The sequence below is a fragment of the Papio anubis genome, chromosome 4 (assembly GCF_008728515.1).
Source record: "Papio anubis isolate 15944 chromosome 4, Panubis1.0, whole genome shotgun sequence".
Classification (NCBI taxonomy): Eukaryota; Metazoa; Chordata; class Mammalia; order Primates; family Cercopithecidae; genus Papio; species Papio anubis.
The window spans coordinates 121,928,367-121,956,136 of NC_044979.1; the positions used below are offsets into that span (position 1 = coordinate 121,928,367).

Consider the following 27,770-nt stretch of genomic DNA (forward strand, 5'->3'; position numbering starts at 1 on the left):
TTTTTTGTATTTTTTAGTAGAGACGGGGTTTCACCGTGTTAGCCAGGATGGTCTCGATCTCCTGACCTCATGATCCACCCGTCTCGGCCTCCCAAAGTACTGGGATTACAGGCTTGAGCCACCGTGCCCGGCTCTTTCTTTCTTTCTTTTTCTTTCTTTCTTTCTTTCTTTCTTTCTTTCTTTCTTTCTTTCTTTCTTTCTTTCTTTCTTTCTTTCTTTCTTTCTTTCTCTCTCTCTCTCTCTCTTTCTTTCTCTTTCTTTCTTTCTTTCTTTCTTTCTTTCTTTCTTTCTTTCTTTCTTTCTTTCTTTCTTTCTTTCTCTTTCTTCTTTCTTTCTTTCTTTTTTTTCCCTGAGACAGTGTCTTGCTCTGTCGCTCAGACTGCAATGTAGTAGTGCTATCATGGCTCACTGCAGCCTCAAATTCTTGGGTTCAATTGATCCTCCCACCTCAGCCTCCAAAATAACTGGGACTGGGATCATAGGCATACACCATGAGGCCTGGTTATTTGTTTGCATTTTTGGTAGAGATGGGGTTTTGCCATCTTGCCTAGGGTGGGCAAGAAATCCACCCACCTCGTCCTCCTAAAGTGCTAGAATTACAGGCATGAGCCATGGTGCCTGGCAAGATTTTTTTCTGAAAGTACATGATAAACACTTGTGTTTTCTTTAATGCTATCGCAGATGAGTTTTTGGAAGTGGAGAAGTTTAGTATTGAATTACTCAAAATGTACCTACTGAAGAGAACATAGACCAACATAAAAAAAGTATGACAGTATATAAAAAGATAAATCTATAAAAGAATAAAACTTATCTAAAAACACATGAAGTACTGTACAACTACTAGCATACTTGGGGTTTACCCCCCCCACATGAAATCTGGGGCTTAGACTCCAATTTCTATTGTAACTGCTTCTGTTGATTTTGGCTGTCCAGAGAACACCCACTCTGCCAATATTTTGAGCTCAGACTTTCAGCCTCTAGAATTATGAGAAATAAATTTCTGTTGTTTAAGCCATTCAACTTATAGTATTTTTTAAATTGCAGCCCTAGCCAGCTAATACAACTGCCCAACACAATGTTCTTTTAGAACATGTTACTACGTTTTGAAATGAAGCAAGTCTAGAATAATAGGAAGACAACAGTAACAAAACATTGATGAAACTAGTAATCAAAGTTCAAAACATGTTTTAACTTTTTCTAGTTCTCAATGTCCCATTCAAATCTCATATACCTAGCTGGCGCTTCAAGTTGAATTTTCTAGTTTGGTGACCACCTTCTATGTCATAAACTCAAACCCAGAGAAACATCTGTTTGTTAAACCGTTGTTTGTTAGAGTTTCTGGAAATGACCTTCTCTTCCTGGTCCTTCACGCTTAGAGATGTGAGTAATGCCAGCAGAGTGTCCTGACCTCTTTAGTGGTCAACTCCAAACTCTCAACAAAGGGCATCCCTTCTTATATCTGACTGTTATATTAAAGGTTTGTCTTCTGCTTGAAGTATTGGAAAAAGAGCAGAATCAGGAGGAGATATTTCAGAATCAAAAAAGAAATGTAAATCACTCAGAGGAATATGAAAAGTGTTAGGAATCAGTGAAGTGCAAATAAAATCATTCAGTTCTTGTAGTTTATCAAATTGACAAAACATTTAAAAAATAAACACTTCCTGGTTCATGTATGTGTTTCACTCCTCCCCAGTGACAGCTTTGCACGTGTCCGTCCCTCTCCCAGGAAGACTCTGCACCTTGCTCTGCCATCTGTTCTAGGCTAATGCCCTGTCAACCTTGAAGTCTTACCTTAAGGGAACATTTGCACTTTGCCCATTTCTAGGTATGCTTTACACAACCCTTTATGTGTTTTCCTATCTCACTTCTCAGACTAGTAGTAAAACACATAATGGTATAATTACCTTTCTGGCTTTTATTTCTCTGAATATATTTTTAGGTATTTTGTTAGTAATGGGTCTACATTCACTTTCTCTTTTCCTATGAAGTTAAGTAATTGTGACAGTCTAATGCTTGTGACCTGTTTCTGATTGAATGGAGAAGTAATTGTCACATCATTACTGGAGTGGTCCATCCTGTTCCCACTGATCTGCAAAGCCTTCTCTGTTATAGTTCATGTTTTCATACAAGAATGAGGCTATTTTTGAATACTGTTTCAAGGGTCTGTCTACCTATTCCTGCAACTACTCCAAGTTTCAAATATACAAATTTTAACATATTTAATATCTGCAAAGGTGATTCTTTCCATATTTACTTCTAGAAAAAGTTTAGTCATTATCTCTTTATCCCCTACCTTCAATGTCTGTGTCCCTTTTTGCAGGAGACCTGATAAGTCAGATGTTTTATTTTTGTATTCTGCCTTCTGTTTCATCTCCTGTCTCTCTGTATTACATCCCGGATATTTTTCCTCAATGGATGTATATTCCTGCCCATTGATTTTTCTTATGTGTATGTATTCTGCTGTTTAACACGTCCACTGAGAATACAATGTCAATTGTCACATTTTCCATTTCTATACATTTTATTGGGTGATTTTTTTTTCATTGTTCCTGGGCATCTTTTATTATCTCTTACTTAAGGTTTTCATTTTCTTTTTTATTTACAAAAATATATTTATATGTGTATATATAAATATATATAATATATATTTTATTCTATATTTTATAATTCCAAAATCAGTGGGCACTAGAAAAGCTGCATTTTGCTATTTATGATGACTCTCAATACTTGATTTATAATTTCTGTGATTTTAATTGTGAACTCATAAACTGTATCATTTGTATGTAGGAAATGTTTAAGAAGTGGGTTAAGGGCCGGGCGCAGTGGCTCACGCCTGTAAATCCCAGCCCTTTGGGAGGCCAATGCAGGCAGATCATGGGGTCAGGAGATAGAGACCATTCTGGCCAAGACAGTGAAACCCATTGTCTACTAAAAAACACAAAAAAATTAGCGGGGCGTGTTCGCGGGCACCTCTAGTGCCAGCTACTCTGGAGGCTGAGGCAGGAAAATGGCGTGAACCAGGGGGGAGGCGGAGCCCGCAGGGAGGCGGAGCCCGCAGGGAGGCGAGATGGCACTCCAGCCTTGGCAACGGAGCAAGACTCCGTCTCAAAAAACAACAAACAAACAAAAAAAAGAAATGGACTAAGAAAATTTCTTTTGTCAGCTACATTTGGAAAATAATAATTAGGAACTGTTTTCACATTAAATTGTTTGTTTTGCTTGTTTTTTGTTTGTTTGCTTGTTGAGATCATGCAAGTGTTGTAAATTCCGGCTCCAATCTTGCATAAGGTTGTGGTGTGGCTTCCCAGTCGAGATTGCTTCCTCTCCTCCACCCAGGGCCAAGGCTGAGATGGGCAAGTTTCCCTGATCCTTCTCTTTGTGGGATTATTACTACTACTCTTATTATTATTACTTGTATTTCAGTTCTTATCAAAATGGCATCCTTACGTGGGGTCCCAGATACAATATCTGCTCATGTTCATTAAAACTAGAGTGACTCTATATCATGGTTTTCCTTTGATATTGCAGGTTCTATTCAGATTAGCATTTGTTGTAAATTTTAAAAAAACAGAATACTGTGTTTTGTTGTTGTTGTTGAATTCCAGTAGGTTGTTATAGGCTGTTTACCAAGTGGCTGGGGGAGGTAGCCATGTGCAGTTAGGTGCCAGCCATTCCCTCTGCATATGCCTAAACACCCTTAGGTGTATGAGAAAGGCCCCAGCATGTTCTTCTTATAAGAGACATGTTTGCTGGGGCCTGTGCAGTATTATTCTACATTAATGTTGCTGTTATTGTCTAGGCTCCACTGCTATAAAAAAATCAGAGTTAAGTGATAACTTTTATACTAGTGTCATCAGTTCTTCAAATAGAGAGTCCACTAACTAATAATGTTTTCGGTTTTTTTCTCAGGTGATTCAAGAAAGCTTTTTGGTGTTTATTCTGTCTAAAGTGAAATAATTAATATTATTGCGAATGGTATTGCAATTATAAATTCAGATAAAAGTTCAATATATATATATTTTTAAAAACAAATATTTCTTGGTTATCCAAATCATCCTAAAATAAATGTTTTTCTTATTATATTAAAAAATCTCTGAAGCAGAAATGCACTTGAATTGGTTGTTATAAAGATATAATTCATTCTGTGTCCAAACCAACTACACAATTCTACCAATAAAAATCAAACCCGCAGTTGATATAAACATGTTACACACACACATTTATTATACCTCAACTATACAACTACCAAATGCATAATGAAAATTACATTAAGTCATATAGGTGAATAGATAGATAGACAGATAGATAGATAGATAGATAGATATGACCTATCTATTCATGTATAGGTGTCTACAATGGCATTGGACAGTATTTAATGAGAGTCTTCCAAAATTTGATTTCATACTATTTAAATTCTGTGGGAAAATTGTAGTAACATTATTAAATAACTAAAAGCCCACATACTTTCAGCCTTAGAAATGTGTAATTATTGAAAACAAATTCTAGAAAGAGGAAGCACTAAAATTTACCTGAAATAAAAAAGCAGCAGGAGGCCATGTGCTGTGGTCCACACCTGTAATCTCAGCACTTTGGGAGGCTGAGGACAGTGGATCACTTGAGTCCAGGAGTTCCCTACAAAAAAAAAAAAAAAAAATTAGTCAGGCATGGTGATGTGTGACTGTAGTCCCAGATACTTGTGAGGCTGAAGTGGGAGGATCACCTGAGCCTAGGAGGTTGAGGCTGCAGTGAGCCCATGATCACAGCTCTGCACCCCAGTCTGGGTGACAGAGCAAAACCCTGTCTCAAAAAAAAAAAAAAAAAAAAAAAAGACACTGGAGGAACTGAACAAATTAAATCGTATAGCACAAGTGATAGAAAAGCATAACTTTTTTTTTAAAGAACACTTTGGAATCTGTAGGAAAAATCTTCTGATAGAGTGCTCATAATCATTTGTGTTTTGCGGCTAAATATAATTAATTTGAGAGGTCTATAATTTTACAAAATCTAAACATTTGCTGAATCAGCCAACAGAAAACAAATAGATAACATTTCTGGTAAATTTTATTGTGAAATAGGAGAATATGTGAAAAATAGGTTTTCTGGAAGGCAATAATCAAATATATCTGTAAAAACATTTGAGCTGAAATATTTAGACATTTCAATAAGAAAAGCATTTGAATTGACAATGCACTGCATTTAGTAGCTTTTATTTCTTGAGCTCATGAGTTGTCTCAGCCTTCATAAAGAAAACACTTTTCTTGTGGCCTCAGAGGTGAGTCAGTAAAGCTGTCAACATTTACAATTTCGATATATTTTGACATTGTGTCACCATTTATCATAAATTGTAACTTTGAAGAGGATTGCAGATATTTTTCCAAAAACTGATTAAAAATAGTGAGAACATGTTTTGAACCTTACAATGTTCAGGACTATATCAGTGGGCTAGTATCAGAGACACATTTAGCTGAGAAACTAATCATCATGTATGTTTGCTGAACTAGTTGACAAAATTCACCTCTGCCATCAAAGAAAGTCAAGCAAAAATAAATAGTATGGATGAAACTCATAAGACGTGTTAAATGTAGGCAGTAAATGGAAAATTATATGATAATCCATGAGATGTGTACGTAAGTTAAGTGGAACGTCAGCATGTGGAACATAGGAAGGGATGGGAGGACCAAGAGGAAGTGTATTCTTAAGACACTGAAGGTTGATGAGGCCTTGGTGATCACAAGGTCTTAAACTGAACAGTCGTTGTTGATGCGACTCTGGGCCAGTGAATGCAGATGAGATCCATACCTGCTCAGCAGGTTAAGCAGAGATCCACAACTGTGGCCAGCTATATTTGTCCTGCTTCTGCAAAAGAACAAGTCTGTGATGCTCTGGCCACCTTCCGGCTGATCAGCCAGTTTCTCAACCTCAACTCTGGTTCTTATAGCCACAACAGCAAAGGGAATGACAGACCCTGTAGCCATGGTACCAGCACCTCTGAGAACATGTGTGTGTTCCCGCACAGAGGCTGTGTGAGCTCCGCACCCTTTGCTCTCTTACAATGAGCTTCCCTAGAATGCACCAGGAAACAAGGCTGAAAGGAGAAAAAGAGAAAGAAGAGAATCGGAAAAATTGACTGTTTAGTCAACAGGCAAATTAACCTGCACAAGACTAATATTTAATTTGGAAATGACCAAGTTAGCTTGAAGAAAATTAGCTAGTTTCACTGTTGAGAAGTCATAGGAGCTCATAAGAAAGTTGAACATAATTACAAAATTATGTATATTTCTGCACATTGAGGTTCTGATTGTGAGTTCCAGTCCTCCTCTGTTTGTGTGTATGTGTTGGTAATCATAACAAAATTACTAACACTTTTGTCTGGTGGTGAGATTTCAGGTAAATTTTACTTTGTATTTGACATCTTCATCCACATATAAATTAACCACAAGGTAAATGTATGGAATTTGTAGCTTCACTTAGTATACTCTCTGTAACATTTAGCTTTTTAAAGAAATTCAATTGCTAAATATGAAAGTTAGACAAAAACCCTGTCCCAATGTGGTGTATTAAAGTCAACAGAAGTAGCACGCTTGATCAATTTTGCTGGAACATGAAAGAGTTTCTTAATCAAATCTATTAAGTCATAATTTGATCTGTTTCTGGATGACTTCTGTTGCTTTACTTTGTGGTTTCCTGGCTTTTCTTCTACTTGCTTGTCTTTTCAATTTGGTGACCTATTCAATGGAGAGTCCTATAGAAAAGCTCTGAATGAAATTCTCAAGCATATATAGGATGTGTCAGGCAGGTGCCAGAGACAGCTACCAATACACAGAGACAAGCCAGATTTAGAAATCATCAGACAAATGAAGACGGCCCCATTAAGGCAGAGGTCAAGGTTGAACATGCCTGGCCAGCAGCCATCCCTCCGGTCCTGCACTTCCTCGGATGCTTCTTTGAAGGGGTGTGGTGGCCACTTCAAAATTCTTTCAAAGTTATTTTTTTTTCCCCCCTGGAATTGTCTTTGTAAAAAAATAATTGTTACTTTTTTATTAATTATTATTTCTTTTATAGTTATTCTTGCTGAGCTACAATGACATTCATCTCAAATCCATTCCCTGTAATGGAGAGGGAAATCACTGCCCAGCAATTGGTCAGTGGCTTTTGTGCTTTTCATGTTTGTATCTTAACATTTGCTGGATCCAGATGAATAGATGGCTTTAGTCTTCTCAAAAGAAATAACAATGTCAACCTCACACTTGTTTTATGATGGAAAATCTTTGCCATCATAGTTTTCACATGAAAGATATATTTGCCACTTCCCAAATGTCAAATCCAATAGAAAGAGGATATAAATGATATATTTCCTTATAGCCATCAACCCTTTAAGGTTATGACATGATGTGACATAGCTATTTGTCATGATAAAGTAAGCACTTTTACTGATGTCTTGAATTCTTTAGTGTTTTCAAGTACTGTACATAGTCTGAATTTATTCTGAAGTGTACAAATTTCTATAGCACGTATCATGTCAGGCCTCCTTTATAGTTACCAGGGATGCATTAAATATTAACTATTTTGCTATAACTATTATTAAATACTTATGAATTAAATATTCCTCGATTAGGCAAGATTTATCTGATCTTTATATTTTTAAGTAAAAATAAAAATAGAATTTCAAAAATAGCAAAAGGCATAAGATATAATCTAATAGAGGGCCTACAATGGCAATGACATTAAAGCAAATATAGTTACCAAAAAATTCGTTTTTATATAATAACTCAATTGCATATAAGACACAGTGCCTATTACAAAAATAAGCAAATGTATAAATTAATTGAGCAATAAATGTCAACAAAATTAAAATACCAAATATGCAAATTTCATGACAGTGTCAGTGGTTTGTTATGAAACGAATATTTGAAAGAAATTCAAGTTATGACAACCTCTGTTTACTTTTTCTTTTTTTTCTCTATTTTATTTTCTTCATCCATAAAATAAACTAATATCTGGGCATAGTGGTATGCAACTGTAGTCCCAGCTACCTAGAAGGCTGAGGCAAGAGGATCACTTAGGCCCAGAAGTTCCAGTCCAGCCTGGGCAATGTAGTAAGACCCTGTCTCTAATAAAATTATTTTTTAAAATCCTAAAAAATGAAATAAATTATCATGAATCACTATTAGCTCGCTTCTTATTTCTCTAAGTAGTTCTATTTTTGTTAAAAGTAATAATCATTTGTCTTTATGATACAAAGACATAACCAGAAGAATGAGAATATTTATATTTTAGCTTTTTCTGCATTTGACACCTAAAATAATTTAAATTTGTTTTTGAAATCGTCACAAATGTACATATGTTAATAAGCAGAAAGCAGATAGTCTTTTTGGATATCACTTTACCAACACTTCTTTTTTTTTTGAGATGGAGTCTCGCTCTGTCGCCCAGGCTGGAGTGCAGTGGCGTGATCTCAGCTCACTGCAACCTCCACCTCCCGGGATCAAGCCATTCTCCTGCCTCAGCCTCCCGAGTAGTTGGGATTACAGGTGCCTGCCACCATGCCTGGCTAATTTCTTTTTTTTTTTTGTATTTTCAGTAGAGACAGGGTTTCACTATGTTGACCAGGCTGGTTTTGAACTCCTAACCTCATGATCTGCCTGCCTTGGCCTCCCAAAGTGTTGGGATTACAGGCATGAGCCACCGTGCCCGGCCACTTTACCAGTATTTCTAATGTATCTTCATCTAAAATGCACTAAGAAGGAATCATGTTTTCTCCATTCACCCTGCGACCCAGCACTGCTGCTACTCACCCCCATTCTGTCCTGACCATCTCCTGATGCCTACCGTCAAGCACATGGAATCTATTTCCTGTTGAAACCTCTGCGGTGTAAAATGTCATTATCCTCCTTCTACAATTAACTTCGTAAGAAGGTGAGAATATCCATTGAAATTTAGCAAATCTTTCTTCTTCAGCAGCAGCCCGAGAGCTCTATACAGTATTTCCATATTAGCAGAAAGTCCCACTCTCCTGCAGTTTTTCCTTAGGAATGTCCAACCCATAGCTGTTTCCTGTGGAGAAGGGGCATTAGGAAGCTTACAAGACTATTAAGATGGGAATTTTGGTTTAACAAAGTGATCCAAGAACATATATCTACATTATAGATATTATATTTATAGCAAATATCATTTATATATAAAGGAGATAAACAAAACCAAATTATACTGTGCTACTGTGGTTCAAATTAAAATAAGAATCCTTGAAAGGCAAAGTAGCTGGAATATTGTATTTGTAGTTTCTGAGTCATGGAATCAACTGCTATTTCTGTATGTGAATGGTTTTATTAATGAGATTGAGATTGCTAGAGTAAACTACCTTCTTTAGGTCATGATCAGTTGGATGAACTCTTGTATTAGACCTGCTTTTCCTTTTTTATGTTTTTGAGACAAAGTCTCGCTCTGTTGCCCAGGCTGGAGTACAGTGGTGCGATCTCAGCTCACTGCAACCTCCGCCTCCCAGGTTCAAGTTATTCTCCTGCCTTAGTCTCCTGAGTAGCTGGGATTACAGGCGCATGCCACTACACCTGGCTAATTTTTGTATTTTTAGTACAGATGGGATTTCACCATGTTGATCAGGCTGGTCTTGAACTCTTGACCTCGTGATCCTCCAGAGTTGGCCTCCCAAAGTGCTGGGATTACAGGTGTGAGCCACCACTCCCAGCCCTGTTTTTCCTTTTTATACTCAATCTCAAAATGTGTCTTGTTTTGAGACAAATTCAGTGTTCCAGTTCGGTGCTGTTCACACAACCTAGCAAGTGCCCTCAGTAAACATCTGGGAATGAATGAAAGAGCCATTCATAGGTAATGAGAACTACCAAACAAGAAAAAATGATTACTAGATTTTTAATAAAAAGTCCTTTGTTAAACTGCTTGAGGCATTTTATGTCAATTGCAAGTATAAAACACTGCATTTCCACAAAAATAAAAACAGTTTTAAGCATATGCTACCAGGAACCAGGTATTATGATAATTATTTTATATACATTACATTATCCCATCTGTGCCCCAACCTCCAGTGAGGGGCACTGTTATCTCCTATACATGAATAAGGATACAAGAGGATGTACAGCTTGCTCAATGTTGAAAGCTAGTAAGTGTCAGAGCCACGATTTGCAGTGAGTACTCAAGCTCTAGTACATGTGCCTAAACAATTATACGATGCTCCCACTGACATGGCTGCATGTCCAGTAGTATTTCATAATTATTACAGGTGGTCAGCAAAGTGGCCATTATAAGGACCAGTAACTGGGAACTCTTTTCAGCTTCCTTCAATGATTTTATTTTCTTCTCTACCTCTGTAGAAATTTTAATTTTTGTTCTGGCATAATCGGTTTTATCCCCCCAATGAATTTCACTTGTAATGTGCTGTAATTGTGCTAATTTTCTTTATTTTTTATTTTACTTTTTTAAATTTTGAGGCCGAATCTTACTCTGTCGCCCAGGCTGGAGTGCAGTGGCGCGATCTTGGCTCACTACAACCCCCGTCTCCTGGGTTCACGAGATTCTCCCGCCTCAGCCTCCTGAGTAGCTGGGATTACAGGCGTATGACACCACGCCTAGCTAATTTTTGTAGTTTCAGTAGAGATGGCATTCACTGTATTGTCCAGGCTAGTCTCAAGCTCCTGATCTCAAGTGATCAGCCTTCCTTGGCCTCCCAAAATGCTGGGGTTGCAGGCATGAGCCACCGCGTCCAGCCTAATTTTCTTTTAATGCAATAGTTTATTTGTTAGGTTAATAGTTAAGTTGTTCCTGATATTTATATTTGGAAAATTGTGAACCTTCTGTCAAATATAAGATTTTAACAGGATTATAACATTCAATTATACCTTTTTAAATATATTTTGAAATTTATTTTTGCTTTTTCACATCTCTAACCTAATAGGATAATAAGCATAGAAATATTTACAACTACTTGCTATATATTCTACCTTTCAGTACACAGTAACAGGAAAAGGTGACAATATCTCACAGATTGCTTCCTCTCAAGGAACATTCAAACTCACTGGTTATGCAAGAGAAACAGGAAAGGATACAGATTTTATCTGCATGGATCTAGCTGCTCCTAGCTGGGGTTAATAGTAGATTTATATGTGTAAACAGAGTCTCTGGCAAAAGTTGGCCATCCTGAAAGCCTTATGTTGTTTTCCTATCCGTAAATATTCTTTAGTAATGGCTTCTTTGTATTATAATTTGAGAGTAAGCACTATAGCAGATGTTAGAACATTTTTTTTCTTTGAATTGTCATGTGATATATTACACAGTTATACCTTACTCTGTGCAAGAATTTGGATCCTGGAACCAAGTATTAATTTAAATTTAGAGATCTAATAAATATTTTAAATTCATAGCACTGTTTAAAGTTATACATCCATGAATATTTTAAAACTAAAATGAAGACGTCTTCATTTATAGGATTAAAAATTGTACTGTTACTGTCCACAGTTGCTTCAACTTACATGATTGAAAATTGTACTGTTACTGTACACTGTTGCTTAAACTTCCTTTGGCTTTTAATAAAAAGCATTTTCAGCTCACAAGTTTACCTCACTTTCTTTAGCACTTTCATTGAAATAACTGAAATATGTGTGTAAGTGTGTGTGTGTGTGTCTGTAATTATATGGGTGTTTTGGAAATCTCAGAACATTGTCATCAGTAACCTGAATCTTTGAGCCGTTCTTGGATCATTAGAAAAGGATATGGTTTCATTCATGAGAGAAGGCAACCAGAAGAAACAGTTTGAGATTGAACACAGCAAAAGGATATTTTTGCCTTGGAAATAAGTGTGTGGGTTTCTGGACACCCAGGAGATCACAGAAAATCAATAGGGTGCTAAGAACAGATCTAGTGCCCCCTCAGGGAGGAACAGAGAACAGCACCCTCACCCAAGCTTCCTAAAGAGCGTTCTTGCTTATTGCCTTTAGGATCTTCCATCAGAGGACGGAGACACAGAGAAAGTGGAGCTGCACCTCAACTCACTTTAAACACAAGCTGCCACTGCCAACACGAGTATGCTGCGAAGAAAACATATTCAAACCCACAAATGCCTCCCAAGGAGGAAAGATCCTGTTGAAGTAGCCAGTTAGAGGTAACTTTGAGTTTCTGCTATTCTTTGTGTTCCTGACATAATGAATAAAAGGTGTTTTTGTTCTGCTGAGCTTATTGGAGTGATTTAGAGATGAAAACATGATCTTAGAGGTGCTAGCTAGCTTTTGCTGCATAATAGAACATGAAAAATTTAGTAGAGTTGGTGGGGACCCATGGGAGGTTGTGGGTAGAGAGGGAGAAAGAAAATCAAAGAAAAGAGGAGCAGGCATGGGAAGCCAACTCCATATTAAGAGATCGGGGAGGTTACCCGTTAGCTGACATGACAGTAAAATATCCTGGGTCTTGGGTGTTAAAAGGACTGTAAAGGCAAAGGATGTCTGATACTTAAGTTGTTTTTCTTGCTGTTGTATAAATTCACTCCAAGTCCCACCACCTTCAACAAAAATGGCTCATCTCCAGAATGCTTAGTTTGTATGTGTTTGTGATGCTTCTTATTGCTTGTTTATTTTTTCCTTGTATGAAATCAGGGAAAGGGGTTTCACTTCCCACCTGAGCTCTGCTGGTACGAAGCAAGAATGAATGTGCTGGACACCAAAATGATCCAACCCTCAATTCAGTAGAAGCAGGAGCTCAGTGACAAGTCTCCTGGAATGTGAGGATATCTTTGAACTTTAACATTTCATAAAATAGGGATCAAGCCAATATTTTCCAGATAGTAAGTGACAGGACATCACTGCGACATTTGGATTACCCAGAATTGGGAAAATTGACTCAGTATAATAATCAAATCCAGAAAAGACACACTCTGCCTTTCCAGTTATCCTTTTCTTATATCCCACTGGAAGCTACTCATCTTAAAAGAAGCTTACCAACCACAAAGATTATTGGAAAACTTAGGTCATAAATATATAGGGAATATTGGAATGACCCAGGGGACACAGGCACACCATTAGAGTCAGAAGGTATACACACAGAGGTCTTGCTTCTCCATCAGTCCAGTCCTCACGTGGTGCACGCTTGGAGCCTTGGGGCCTATGCTCCAAATTTGAACATAGGCAAAGGTCTTCCTGTGTTGTCTTTCTGTTCTCAGATCATGTAGTCAAGTTTTCTTGGGAGCCATGTCCACCATCTTGCAGCATCTGGGTGAAGCCACTCCCTTTTGGGGTTGGGGCATTCTCAATTAATTGTTTATTTAGATGCTAAGAATGGTTCCTTTGAGTCCTATTCAACTTTATCTGCTACTGGCTCCTGCAGGCTCCTGTAAGAAGGCCTGGTGAGATATGTGGGTAATAATCCAAAGGCATTAAAAAATGCAACATATCTGCTGATTTCCTCTTTCTTTCCTCCTCTCCTTTCTGCCAAAATATTTAATCAATAGTTTGACCTTGAACTGGGCTTGCCTTGCAGGTAATCAAGTGGTAGAAGTTTGTGCATTGATTAGTGGAAACCATTCATTAAATTATAACATATCTGTTGTACAGAGTGATATGAGAATAAATATGTAGGAGAAAATATTTGCAAAACAACTACCTAGTATAGGGTTTGTGTCCAACATATGCACAGACTTCACAAGCCTCAACAGTTAAGAAATAAAACCACATAATTATTATGTGAGCAATAGATCTGAACAGATACCTCACCAAAGAAGACGTACAGATAAATAAGGACATGAAAGTACACCTGAGATCACATGCCATTAAAAAATCCAAATTAAACGACACTGAGATACCACTACACATTTATTGGAATGGCCAAATGAGGTGGGTAGGGATTCTAAAATACCAAATAATAGCAAGGATGGGAAGCAACACAAACTCTCATCCATTGCTCATCTGACTGCAAAATGGTACAGCCACTTTGGAAGAAAGTTTGATGGCTTTTCACAAAGCTACATACCGTCTTACCATACAATTCAGCAATTGTGTTCCTAGGTACTTACCTAATTGATTTGAAAATGTATGTCCCCACGAAAACCTATGTGTGAATGTTTCTAGTAGCTTTATTCATAATCTCCAAAAACCGGAAACAACTAAGATGTGAATGGATAAACAAGTTGTGATACATCAATGTAGTGAGATATTACTCTGCGACAAAAGTGGGATGAGGTATCAAGCTACATAAAGATATGGATGAACTGTAAAAGCATATTGCTAAGTAAAATACATCATTCTGAGAAAGGCAATTTACTATATTATTCCATTTATATGAAGTTCTGGAAAAGGCAAAATAGATGGTAAACAGATCAGTGGTTTTCAGAAGTCTAGAGCAGGGAGGTAGGTAAATAAACAGCTGAAGCACACAGTCAGAAATTTTTATGTAAGAGAAAATATTCTCTATCATATTATAATGATGGCTATATGAGACATCAATTTGTCAAAATCCATTGAACTTTACAGCAGTATCTATACCTTCTTCTATGTATCTGTATCTATACTATACAAAACAAAACAAACCCACACAATGATGGGGGCGTGTTAAATGGACATGGGATCCAATAGAAAGAACTCCCAATGGCCAAAGTTGAAACAATCGGAGCAAAAAAAAAAAAAAAAAAATCACGATGAGTTTAATACAATGTATTAAAATTGGGTATGCACTTAAATAAATTAAAGATTGTGGCCGGGTACGGTGGCTCATGCCTGTAATCTCAGCACTTTGGGAGGCTGAGGCAGGCGGATCCGGAGGTCAGGAGATCGAGACCATCCTGGCTAACACAGTGAAACCCCGTCTCCACTAAAAATACAAAAAATTAGCCAGGCTTGGTGGCAGGTGTCTGTAGTCCCAGCTACTAGGGAGGCTGAGGCAGGAGAATGGCGTGAACCTGGGAGGCAGAGCTTGCAGTGAGCTGAGATTGTGCAACTGCACTCCAGCCTGGGCAACAGAGTGAGACTCCATCTCAAAAAAAGAAAAAAAAAAAAAAATTGGCATGGGCCAGAATAGACAAAGTTCCTGCACAGAAGTCCAAACAATGTGTGTAGATACTCTACCCACAAGCAGAGGAGCACATTACCACTCCTTAGGTGTGGGCTGTGTATAGTGACGTCTTTGCAGAGAGTGCAGAATGGAAAGGCAGAAGCAAAGAGTAACTTTACAGTGGAGAATCCTGAGGAACCCTGCTGTAGCTGGGTGATAAAGGGTGAAATCACAGTCACACAGAGGGCTGATAGTACATAACTTTGATGTAATGTAATGGAAATGGCATTTAACCTCAGCTGTCTTTTCACCAGAATCCATAACCACATTCTAATCATGAGAAAAACGCCAGACAAATTCCAACAGAGGGGCATCCTACAAGATGCCTGACCAGTCCTCCTCAAAAGTGTCCAGGCCATCAAAGCAAGGCAAGCCTGAAAAACTGTCACAGCTAAGAGAAGCATAAGGAGACATGACGTGAATGTGATGTGGGATCCTGGATGGGGTTCTGAAACTGAAAAAGGATATCAGGAAAAAACAAGGGAAGTCTGAATAAAGTGTAGACTTTTGTTAATAATAATGTGTTAATAGCTGTTCCCTATTTGTGACAAATGAACCATACCAAAGGGAGATGTTAATAAGGGGAAGTGGATCTAGGGTACATGGGAAATTTCTGTACTATATTTGTAATATTTCTGTAAGCCTTAAGAGTTCTAAAAGTTTACTGAAATATACAAAACACATATTATTTGATATGTAAATATAATATCTTATCACTAAACATTTCTGTGTTTTCTTATACAGGCAACTGGTAATTTTAACTGCAAAAAAGAATATATTAAAACAAATTCCTAAAAGCAATAAAGTTAACCCACAAACAAATAAACTTTTCATGAAAACATCCTCACAGCAGTCCTCTTTTAGGCACTGTCTCCCAGAGCCTCCCACACTCCAGATTCATTTTCCCACCTCTGGATTTAATTATTGTTCCCATTGCTCATCTTGCATTTTTACTTCATTGCTTCAGAAATAACTGATGTTTCCAAATAACAATGTGTTTCTGCCATGCTGAGGGGTCCTCAGATTCTTTGGTATACATTCAGTACCTAGCTCAATAGCAGGCACATAGTAAGCAAGCCGGTGGATACTTACTTGAATATTCAAATATTCCTTTAGCTGCTCAGAGTTTTTCTTTTACTTCTTCTGAAATCTGCAAGTTTGTTTTCCAAGAGCTTCGGCATACGGTGGTGGCAGTAGATTCTCCCTGCAGTGCACAACGAGAAAGTGCATATTGAGAAGCTGTTTGCATAGGTTTGCTAAGCCTTTATCATGTCTGTTGTCGTCTTCTTTAGCAAGCCTGGGTAATACTGGTTTATAATTTCTCTTTATGGGTAACCTCCCTTTTTTCTTTGACCATCAACCGAAAGTCATGACCTTCAAGTGAGTGACATGCACTAGGGCAGGCACACCCCTCTCTTATCCAGCCAGTTGGAAATAGCTTTTCCCCTCTCTCCTCATGAAATCCAGCACTGAGTTCTAAATGTGATAGTAACATCCCCCTAGAATTGCCCCTTGACATTTTTGCAGGTGCACTGGAGCCAATCTGGCATTTCTGCACAAGTGGTGGCTGCAGCCAACCTTTGCAGCATGGCAATCCCTGCTTTCTGAAGCAGTCTGTTTTGATGCCTGTTTTTTCTTATCACACTTGCAGCTTCCAGAATGCTGCTTCTTATAGGTTTTCTGTCAGAGTTTTAAAACATCTATTACTGCTCAACTCAAATTTACCAGTTTAAAGAGCAAGCCATACAGGCCACACTAGAAATTTCTAAATATCACAATTCAGGTCATGTAAAAAGGAGACCTTTAAAAATAAATTTTATCATTTGAAAATGCTGCATTTACAAAGGCATATTATAACTTTACTGAACTGTATCCCTGTATTAGCTTCTATTAGACTAGCAAAAGAGACCGTCTACAGTTCTGGAACATGTTTTAACTAGACTGTTTTATTACATGAATGTGCATGAAATATTTAAACAGCCAAATTTCAGCATCTTACACCCGAGAAAAAGAGAGGAGGAATATGAGGGAATAGGGTGTTTGACTTTGCATTTCAATATATATTCATAAAATTTTTAGAAAAGATGTAAGATTTTGAGCTTGAGATCCTCAAATAATTTTTTACTTATGCTATTATAAAAAAAAAATAGTCCAGAAAATGTAGCCAAATGCCGCTGCTATTGAGAAAATAAAAATCCCATTAACAAGTACCCCAGGTAGCTTCATTAAGTATGTGAACGGCCTTGAATTACAGCATTTATATGGATTTTTTGATGCAGAACAGAAAAAAAAAATAATTAGAACTATAATAAAAGTACTAAAATTCTAAATTAATTTCTAACAAATGACCCATTTTAGACACTGAGCTCTGACTTAAAATATTTTTTTGTGGTTTGTATATTTTAAAATTTAAATTTTATCACATTTTTCTTAATTTTCTGGGTTTTGCAGACAAAATTGCATTATCTGAACCTATTATTTTCTCTTTCTTTTAATAATGGTCATGTCCTATATTAATTTCATATCTTATTAATTGACTATATATTCCAGAACCATTTAAAATTATAATGAGGTAAGCAATCATTATTGGTACTAACATTTAAAAGTACTATTATCTCCAACATCTTGCCATAAAATAATAATTGAAGGTATATATTCCTTGTTTTGAAAGGGAAGTATCATTGTGTTCTGCCTTTGAAAGATTTTTCCATGTTTTTAAAAATCAGGGAAAGCATTTAGTAGAATTGAATGACTTCTGAGATAGTACAATGTCTGTCATTTTGTTGTATTATAGAAAAGGATTTCTAAATATAACGTTAACCTTGCATTTTTGACCTAAATACTACTTAGTATCCACAGATTATTTTTAATATATCATTGAATTTAATTTTTTTGTATTTTAATTTAGTCATTTTTTTTTTTTACAACTGTAATCCTAATTGTGAGATTGATTCAACATTTTCTACTATCATACTTTCTTGATCAGGGTTTAGAACGAGTTTTGCTTTATATTAATGTGCTGCTCCTGGTAAAGCTAAAAGCCAAAATCAAAATTCAAATTTACATTTTACCTTAAATTACATAGGTATTAAATTCCTCCACTATTCATCCAATTTAGCATTGGGAAATAGAAAAGTATGTCCTTACTTGAATTGGCACTATATGAATGCCTATTTGATCCTGCAAATACACACATCTCCCAAATCTCCCATTTATTATTTTTACTTTTAAATGTTTTTGAGGTAGCCTATGCACATAGTAACACCTCAACTATCACTAGATGGACTTGTAAAGCAAAGCCCCTCATCTGTCTTTTGCATTTTTTTCCCAGTCTCCAGAGGAACCACTTAAAAATTTTTTTGTGGTTTTTATTTATGTAGATCTCCCTATAACTCTAGAAATACATTTCCCACTTGTACTGTAACTCTCACAATGCATGCCCCTTGCCTCACAATTTGGGGGCATGCTTCTCACTTAGTAGATGTGATCACTGTGGAGATGGGTCCCACTCTGGGAAAGGGTGCAAATGAGCAGGCTGGACCAAATACTCCAATATCCACAGGAGTGTGACTGATAAAGGGGAATTGGTTTGTGTGATTCCAACTACAGCAGAGTCCTTTTGGAAGGGCTAATATGACAGCTAGAAGCAGGAGGATCCTGCCTCTGCCCTTCTGGCCTCATAAACTACAAGGACGCCCTCACCTGAATCTGCTCAGGGCCATTGTTCCCAGCACAGAGTGAATACAAGTTGGCAAGATAACAGAGGAGCAGAAGGTCAAGTGATGGGATCTCAGTTCTCCCAGGCCCATGATGACATCTGGGGAGCACTCAGGACCACTGGGACAGAAAACTAGACATTTTTGGTCTTTTCAGTTATATGAGCCCAACACTCTCATTTTGCATAAGCTAGCTTGTAATGGATTTCTCTTACTTGCATCTGAACAACTCCTGGCTAAGCAGAAATTGGAACTACTATTGTGTATTTGCAAGTGGCAAAATTCACATGGAAGTGACTTAATTGCAGTAGGACAAGGCAGAGAGGATTCTTGAAGGAGAATAGTCGTTTAATTTGTTTAATTTGTTTGTGACTTGGGCCTCCAACTGGGGTCTACCATAGCTGAAGCTTCAGGGATATGGTAGGAAAAACATCAGGTTGTTAGACTAAGGTACCTATTTGCCGAGGATATAAATTATATTCCATAAGACAGAGGCAAGTTTTAAGGAAAACTGGAACATAGTGACAGCAGAAATAAAACAACGTAAAGTGTAACTCATACTGACTACCTCCGCAAGGAGCAGGGCATCTAAAATAAGACTTTGCTTATTATAGGAAGCAAAGTGTTGGCCTTTAGCTAAAGTTAGTATAAGCAAATGCAGAGATGTAGGCGAGTGGAATGGAGCATGGTGGTTAGCCATGGCCCTGGGAGTCATTAGTGAACTCTCACCAGCAGCACTGCCTTCCCAGTGACCGCTAAGTACACCCTGGTTGACCAGATAACAATTAACTCCTATTATAAGTCCACCAATTGCATCTTCCTGGAGGGAAGTGGTCTTGTCAGTCCCGCCCTTTACCACAATCTCTTTTTCCAGTAGAGGAATCAAAACGAAATTGTATGGCTGAGGGCTGGGAGAATCAACAGTGTTGGTGTGTATTTCGCTCAATAACTGAAACAGAAAGACTGGGCTTGAGATTCAATGGACCATGATAGGAAAACCTGCTTGAATGTTAATTTTTCATAAACTCTAAAGAAAAAACTATACTTTTAGTATATCGTTGTGAAAAAAATCCTACTCATTCCTGACAAAATTCTATCCAAGCCTGGGCTCACAACTGTGTGACTCCCCAGGTGCCTTGTGGGCCCCAGAGGTGAATAATATCGAGTCTGCCATGAAGTGCCTCTCTGCTCTCTGAATTTTCTATTGATCTCCACTATCATCTGTTGATTTGGTCTTTCTCTCTCACTTGCTAAATTTGCTCATGTGGTTGCTGGTCTTTGTTTATGTATTTATACAGGTCACAGTTATCGGTCCTCTTGCTGCTGGGTACATAGATTTGTTTTGTGCTGGGTCTTGACTGAGAAATCTCCCTGAGACCCCTGTGAATATGGGCATGGCTTGTTTATGGATTTCAGTGTGACCTCCCCAAATAGCACAAGGGTTTTGATCCAGGGATCCCATTTACCCTCCAGCATTTATACTCCTACCTGAATAAATTGGTCCATTTCTTCAGCACGGGAATCTCAGGACTCTCTTCTGTTCTACTGGGCAGATGGCTCCCAAACTCCTGTCCCCTCATTCCCATATGTTCGTTGCTAATTTATATTGTGTTTCAACACATTTCCATAGTAATAGGCTGGAAAGATTCCCCATAGGGAAAGCGAACAGTTGCAATACAACCATAACCACAAGAAGCATGACATTTTCTGGGAATAAAGAGGCCAGTAGGTTCAGGTCTATGAGGGTGAGGCAACGCAGGGCACCTGCTGAGCCAGACCAAGAGTGGGGCACCAGAGAACGCAGGGTGGGTTAGCCTAGGACAATGGTACTTGTCTACCTTGTGAACCTTGGAAAGGCATTTCATTATTACAAATGTCAACTAACTACACTGTGGAGAATAGGATTATGAACAGGAAGGATCAGAGATCTAAAGGGCAATTCATGATAGTTGTAATTCATGGTAATTTGTGAATAATTGTGGAGAAGTTGAGGATATTTTGTATACCAAATCAACAAGACTTCATAAAGGCTTGAATATAGAGAATGAAGGGGTGGTGTTCATGTGGATTCCTAGATTTCTAGCTTCTTGAAGATGATGGAATGCCATAAACTAAGACAGGGGACCTGGAACAACACTAGATTTGGGAACACAAAAGGAAATCATAAGTTCAGTGTTGTATATGTTTATGTACATGAACATGCCAAGTTTGTTGAGGTTGCATAGGTTTCAAACTGGGCCTGAATTGGGGTTAAAAAAATACTGAGTCATCAGCCTTTAGATGAAAATTATGGCATGAGTACAAAGACCAGAGAGCCTAAAGCAAAGTATTATTATATCTTGTTAGGTTAGCTACTGCATGTGACCAAAAACCAACATAACACGTTGCTTAAACACAGAAGATTGCATTCTTTCACGGAAAATATGCTGTCAGACCTGAAATGCAATGCAGGTACAGCAGTCTCAGGCCTCTTTAATCTCACTGCTTCACTGCATCCAAAAGCTCCAAGTATGGTCCAAGATGGCTACTGGAGCTCCAGCCATTAAGTTCACATTCCAACCAGCAGGTGGAAGAACGGAGATAAGTGTAACCTTCCTCTAATTAAGGCCAATTCCAAAAACTCTCATGTACTATTTCCATGCACATGGATATTATTGGCCAGAATGTAGTCACATACTCTCTTAGTCCATTTGGACTACTACAACAAATTTATCATAAACGGAATGGCTTATAAACAGCAAACCTTTCTCATTCACAGTTCTGGATGCTGGAAAGTTCAGAATCAAGGCACTGGCAGATTCAGTCTCTTGTGGGGGCTCATTCTACAGTTCACAGATGGTGCTGTCTCTCTACATGCTCACATAGTGGAAGGGGCTAGCCAGTAATACAGGGTCTCATTTATGAGAACAGTGAGACCCATTCATGAGAGCAGAGCCCTGATGGCCTGATCACGTCTAATATCATCATGCTGGGGATCAGGTTTCAATGCATGCCCTTGGTGGGAACACCGACATTGTGACCACAGTGTATAGCCTGTTCCGAAGAGGTTGGCCAACATTTTTGTTTTTCTGGGTTGACTCATGCAAAGAGAGCATTCCGGGATTCAAGGGCAGAGGGAAAGTGAAGAACCTTGTGTTGGAAGACGTCAGGCAATTTTCACCACAGCAAACAAAAACAACAAACTTTAGTGGATATTGACATTGCTATCTAGTCTCATAAGTATTTTTTTGAGTTATTAAGTTTAATTTTGACCACAGGCCTTGAGGTAAATGTGGCAAATACTATTCCCATTCTAGAGACGGCAAAGGAGTGAGTTGAATGACCTGTCCAAAATTCCAGCAGCACTGACATCTTGGACCCCTTGAGATTCAGGCTTCGGAGTGAGAGCAGTGGCATCTCCCAGTATCTGGCAAATGTGGCTGAACATGAGGAGGAAAAACAGGTCTAGTCAGATTCACACAGTTGACCAAGTTACCCAGTTATCATTTTCATAGGTAACAAATACCTATAAAGTAAGGAAATATAAAACCTAACTCATAGACATGAATTATTTCATGTCTAGTTATTACTGGGATTGACAAAGAAATTGAAGAATCTAAGAGGATTTCTTCTTAGATGAAGTGTAGGTGTGTATATATACACACACACCTACACGTATATGTGTGTATATATTACATATGCCTATACATTATATAGACATATATGTGTATATATACATATACATATCTATACATATGTGTGTAAATGTATAGAAATACACTATATATACATATACAGTATGTATATATGTAGAAATACATCATACATACTATATACATATATAGTAAATATAGTATTTATTATATACTGTATATACTATATTTTATACTATATAGACATACATGTATATATACACATATACAGTATATAAATATATACTATATAAGTGTTACTATATATACACATATATATAATGCATTTCTCCTGCTGAGAAACTTCAAATCTCTGAATACCTGAAACCAGAAAGTAGAGAGATGAGAAGTAGAACAGCGATAGTATTATACACTGGGAGGTAAATTTGCTAGAAATAAAATGACGGCAGAAGAAAGAGGAAGTCTGGCAGCATCCCACAGGAGGGCTTGCAGGTTTTCGTGTATGACATCAATCTACAGTGTTAGGGAAACAGGCAGTCAAGACGGGAGGAATCAGCCCCGCAGAGTTCTGGTAAATGAAAGCCTGTTAGATCTGGAGAACAGATTTAAGGCTGTGCATGCCAGACTTGCATGAAGGCCTCTGTCTGGCAAGAGGAGAAAAACACTAACGTGTGCACAGCCAGCAGTGTGCCTGTTGGAAATCACCTGGTCTGGATAGACTCTTTCCAGGGAGTGGTGCAACAGCCTCCAGATGGGAGCCAAAAAGAAGACACTATAGAAACCCAAAAGCAACTTTATTCTAAAGACTCAGGTTAGAAGGATATCTAAATTTTATAGGCATGAGATGAAACTTTTAGGAAGCTGTCATCCTTAAGAAAATGCAAGGAGATTTTAACTATAAGAAATAGAAGCATAGAGTCATAATACGAAGACACAGGTGAAGTGAAATATGAGGCAGAAAGATATAATTATGATTTCAGCCAGATTTCCGAGGAACTAGTAATGAAATAAAGGAATTAAAAATCCACATTGGGATTGTGATGTCCATACCACCCTTGGCAAAACCCCGCCAGTGATGTGGCGGACACACAGAGAGGGCAGTGCTGACAGCAACCAGGGGCATGACTGGAGCAGTAAGTGGAGGGCGGCGGCTGCACCCAGGGCATCTAGAGTCTCATAGTGCAGATGAAGGGTGAGCGCCAGGGAGGGTTTAGGGGATAGGGAGTCGCAGTCTGTCTCATGATCTGGATACTGATATTCTGGAGCTGGGCTCACTTTGTAAAATATGTCACAATGTACACTTATGATTTGTGTACTTTAAGTCTATGACACTTTGGTAAAATTTTATTTTAAAAATCACAGTTGAGCAAATCTGCTTCTTTGGATATGGGAGCAAAAAACAAAGAAATAATTATTCCAGAGTTAATTATTGCCCTCTTCTTCCCCGAGTAACATGTAGATAAAAAAGAACGTGTAATCTAGGTGAAGATATTAAATGGGATTCATATCCAGATACTTATATGCAAGCTTTTAAGCATGAAATACATCTATCTTTATTAACAAAAATCCCTTAATGTGATCATATGTAAAATGTTTGAAATATGTTCTTAGTTGATGCTTTAAAAAGTGATTTAAAATATTTTAAGTGCTTTTAAAAGAAAAGCCAATATGGAATATGATAACCACATTTTACATGGCTTGAAAACATATTTGAAAATGTCTCTAGAATTTGAATTGCTTTAGCGATGGTCACTGATACTTTACAGGTGAATGTGTTTGACAGTTGGTAAAAGCTTAATATTAAAATGATTCAAAATAATTAACTAGACAGGAAAAAGTATGTCTCCACTTTCTATTTTTATCAGAAGTATTGCAATAAATATAATTTATGTTTCTTCCCCAAATATCCTTTACCTCATATGTAATTTCATGCAATAAAAATTATAAAATGTTCTATGTGTTAATTTTCATATTTTACTAGGTTATGTTTTCTTTCTTTTTTTTCTTCTGATTGTGGTTTTTTTCCAACTGATAATGGGACTAGTTCACATTTTCATTACTAATTAATTGATTTATTTAAAAATAATTAAGGTAAGTTTGCAGTAAAAAGTTTAAAATGTACAAAATGTGGACAGTAGAGAGCAGCGTTACTTCTTCTTCATCTTCTTTGAATTCATCTTTCTTTGGTAATTAGTAATTTCTTGTTTACCCTTTGAAGTAGAATACACATAGATACTATTTTTAAATATTATTATTTTAAATTGTGTGTATTATTTTAAATATCACTTTTATGATGTTAATCATATTATAAAATAATATTTGGAATTGAGGCAGTCTTTTGGGGATAGAAACCATTATGTTGATAAAAATGTCAGTATTCAATGTAATTATTTTTAATTCTAAATACTTTGGGAATCTTCCCTGAGTTGTGACAGAATAGATTGCCCAATCCTGTTGTCTGCTATTATGATAAGTAGTGCTATGAATAGATAGGTGTAGAGCTGCACGTGAGTACAATCGAAGTCTTTGTTCATTTCTGCTCATTCGTATCTTCACTGAATGTTTACATACTTGTGTTTTGAAAGAGTAATAAATTCTCTTGGTCAAACCTAAAAATTAGCAAAAGGATCCTGGCAGACATTGCTGGTGCTGCCCGATGTCTGGTATTCCCCTTGCAGATGCAGAGGTCAGGTGACCTAGCCTTCTTCACATGAGTAGTAGATGGAACTGTTTCGGGACAATGAAATGTGGTGCGGATCCCTTCCAAGCTGAGGGAGCAAAACACTCTTGTCAAGTTTTCCAGCCTTTCTTCTGCTGGCATGATTGTGGAGAAGGCCTCCTAGTTAGCCAGAAAAACAACAAGATTAAATTGGCCTTCATGGAGGAAACTGCCCTGATAGCCACTGTGCACTTTGTGCAAGGAGCAGTGTTTTTGCATGTTGAATCAGTGAGCTTTTGGAGTTCTTTGTTACTGCAGAATAACACAAGATAACTTGTCCTCCATTTTCCCCTTCCCAAGAGGGAACCAGTGGGTACACAGCGTTGTGTTTGTGCAGACAATTTTTTTAAATATTTAAACTCATAGGTACATATAATCACCCCACACACTATTCTATACTTTGCTTATTCATCTGCATAAATATCTTTGAGATCACTTTATAGGACTACGTAAAGTTCATTTTTTTCCTTTGGCTGCATGTTATTTCATTTGCATATATCATAATTTAATTCAATGATTTGACAGATATTTATATTTCCAAACTTTTCAATGATACATAATGACTAAACATAAGCTTTATGCATGTGATCTTGATTTTTGTTTGTAAATGAACGCTTACAATTGGAATTATGTGGCAGGCAAATGATGTGTACATTTGAAATTTTGATACCCAAAAGTAGACCTTAATTTTCTTTCCTGACATCACTGTGCCTATTGGTATATTTAAGCATTTTTCAGATAAAATTTGCAAATTGTCTCTTAGCTATAGTAAGTAAGTTCTTTTATTATAAAATCACCCTTCATAGGTTGTGTTCCAAATTGTACTCCCAAAGTAAAGATGTAAAATTGACTGCCTATGCAGCGATCAACAGAGGGTGTTCCCAGACTTTTTGACATTTCCCAATACGGTGGGTGAGAGAACAGTCCGCTGAGTTTATTTTATGTGTCTCATAATTATAATGAGACCTCATTATAATGAGTCACATCTGAGTAATGTTTAAACGTCATTCATAGTTCTCATTCTGTGAATATATGTTCTTACGCTTTGTTCATATTTTCTATCGAGTTTTCTTTTCTCATGAAGTTAATTATATATTACATAAATTAGAGTCTTGAGCTTTCTGGAATTCACTCTGTATGAAAAGTATTACAAAAAAAAAGATGCTTGTTTTTAAAAAATACGGACACATAGTTCGTCTAATACATTTACTAAATGTAAAATATGATTCCTTTGATAGATTTGTCTACTCCAGTTGTAGTACTATACGAAGCATACTGTTCCAATCCCTACACATATATAGTGATTATATATATACTTTTTATATATATATATATTTATATTTAGTAGAGCTACTCTCTTTATTCTTTTCAGAATTTTTGTAAATATTCTATATGACATTTAAATCAGCTTGTCTAGGACTAGAAGGTTTTTCAAGATCATATTAAATTAATAGATTATTCAGCAACAATATTTTTCTATGCTCTATGGAAGCTTTATATATAACAAAGATAGTGTTTCTTTTGATTTTCAAGTTTTTTTCTACAAGCTTGTTGATATCTTTAAGTGTTCCTCATAAAAGATTTACAAATTGATTTTATCAGCTTTATAGTAAATGAGTTATTTTCTTTTATGTCTGATTAATTGTATTATTTATTTAGGACAGCTATTTTTTATATTATTTGCACAAATATAAATATGGAATTATCTTTTTATTCCAAGAAACTTTTGAACGTATTTGCCTGTTTTCACATTTATTATCTTTAATAGACTTTAGCATTTTTCTCAGATTTATGCCTATCAATCTGTAGTTTCATTCATTAGTGATTTTTGGAGTCAATTTCATGATATATTTTCCTAATTTTTAAAAATGGTTACTAAAGGGGAAGAAAAATATGTTTTTCCTCAGCCCTCTTGAGTTCTTAGTTGAAATGGACCCATGTAACAAAAGACATTCATAAAAGAAAAACAAAAAGAAGTTTGGGACAAACTCAGGGAACGAGTAGTGCTCAAAAAGGTGGCATTTAATTACAGCTGATGTAGCATCTTTATCAAAGAACAGGACATGTTTAGAGAAGGGATAAGAACAAGGAAAAAGACTTTGAAATCTAGGGGTGGCAACTTGGGACAAGGCAAGTAAGTGGCAGATAAAGGCTGGACCCAGAAAGGCCTAAGGTTGTTTAGTGGTGTGAAAAGTAAAAAGTTCCTCTTCAAAGTTTCTCTTGTTGTTAAAGAATAAATAATAAGTGTTAGAAATAATAGTTTCTTCCAAAAACTTACTTCTTTCACGTTTCCTTGCTTTTTGCTAGTAACCCTTTTTGAAGCCCGATGTAGTTAAATATAGTAAGGGAATAAGTACATTCTATGTCCTTGTACTTTAACCAAGTTATTTGTTCTGGCCTATAGCCTGCTCAGACATGTCCAAACATGCCCAGGCATTTTCCAGCTTACAGCCTATGCCTCTTCCTTATTCGGAAATGTTATTATTTTCTTTTTCTTTTTTTTTTTTTTTTTGAGATGGAGTCTTGCTCTGTCGCCCAGGCTGGGCTGGAGTGCAGTGGCACAATCTCGGCTTGATGCAAACTCTGCCTCCCAGTTTCGGGCCATTCTCCTGCCTCAGTCTCCTGAGTAGCTGGGAGCACAGG

General features: G+C 37.1%; 1 long non-coding RNA gene across 1 annotated transcript in view; it reads left to right on the forward strand.

The window, feature by feature from the left end:
- LOC103882831 overlaps window positions 1-15,577 on the forward strand; it is a 29,204-nt gene extending 13,627 nt beyond the window's left edge. Inside the window, exons 3-4 of the long non-coding RNA XR_644786.4 lie at window positions 11,964-12,127; window positions 15,315-15,577. This is a non-coding gene — a long non-coding RNA (uncharacterized LOC103882831). The remainder of the gene's footprint in view (window positions 1-11,963; window positions 12,128-15,314) is intronic.
- Window positions 15,578-27,770: the final 12,193 nt, after the last annotated feature.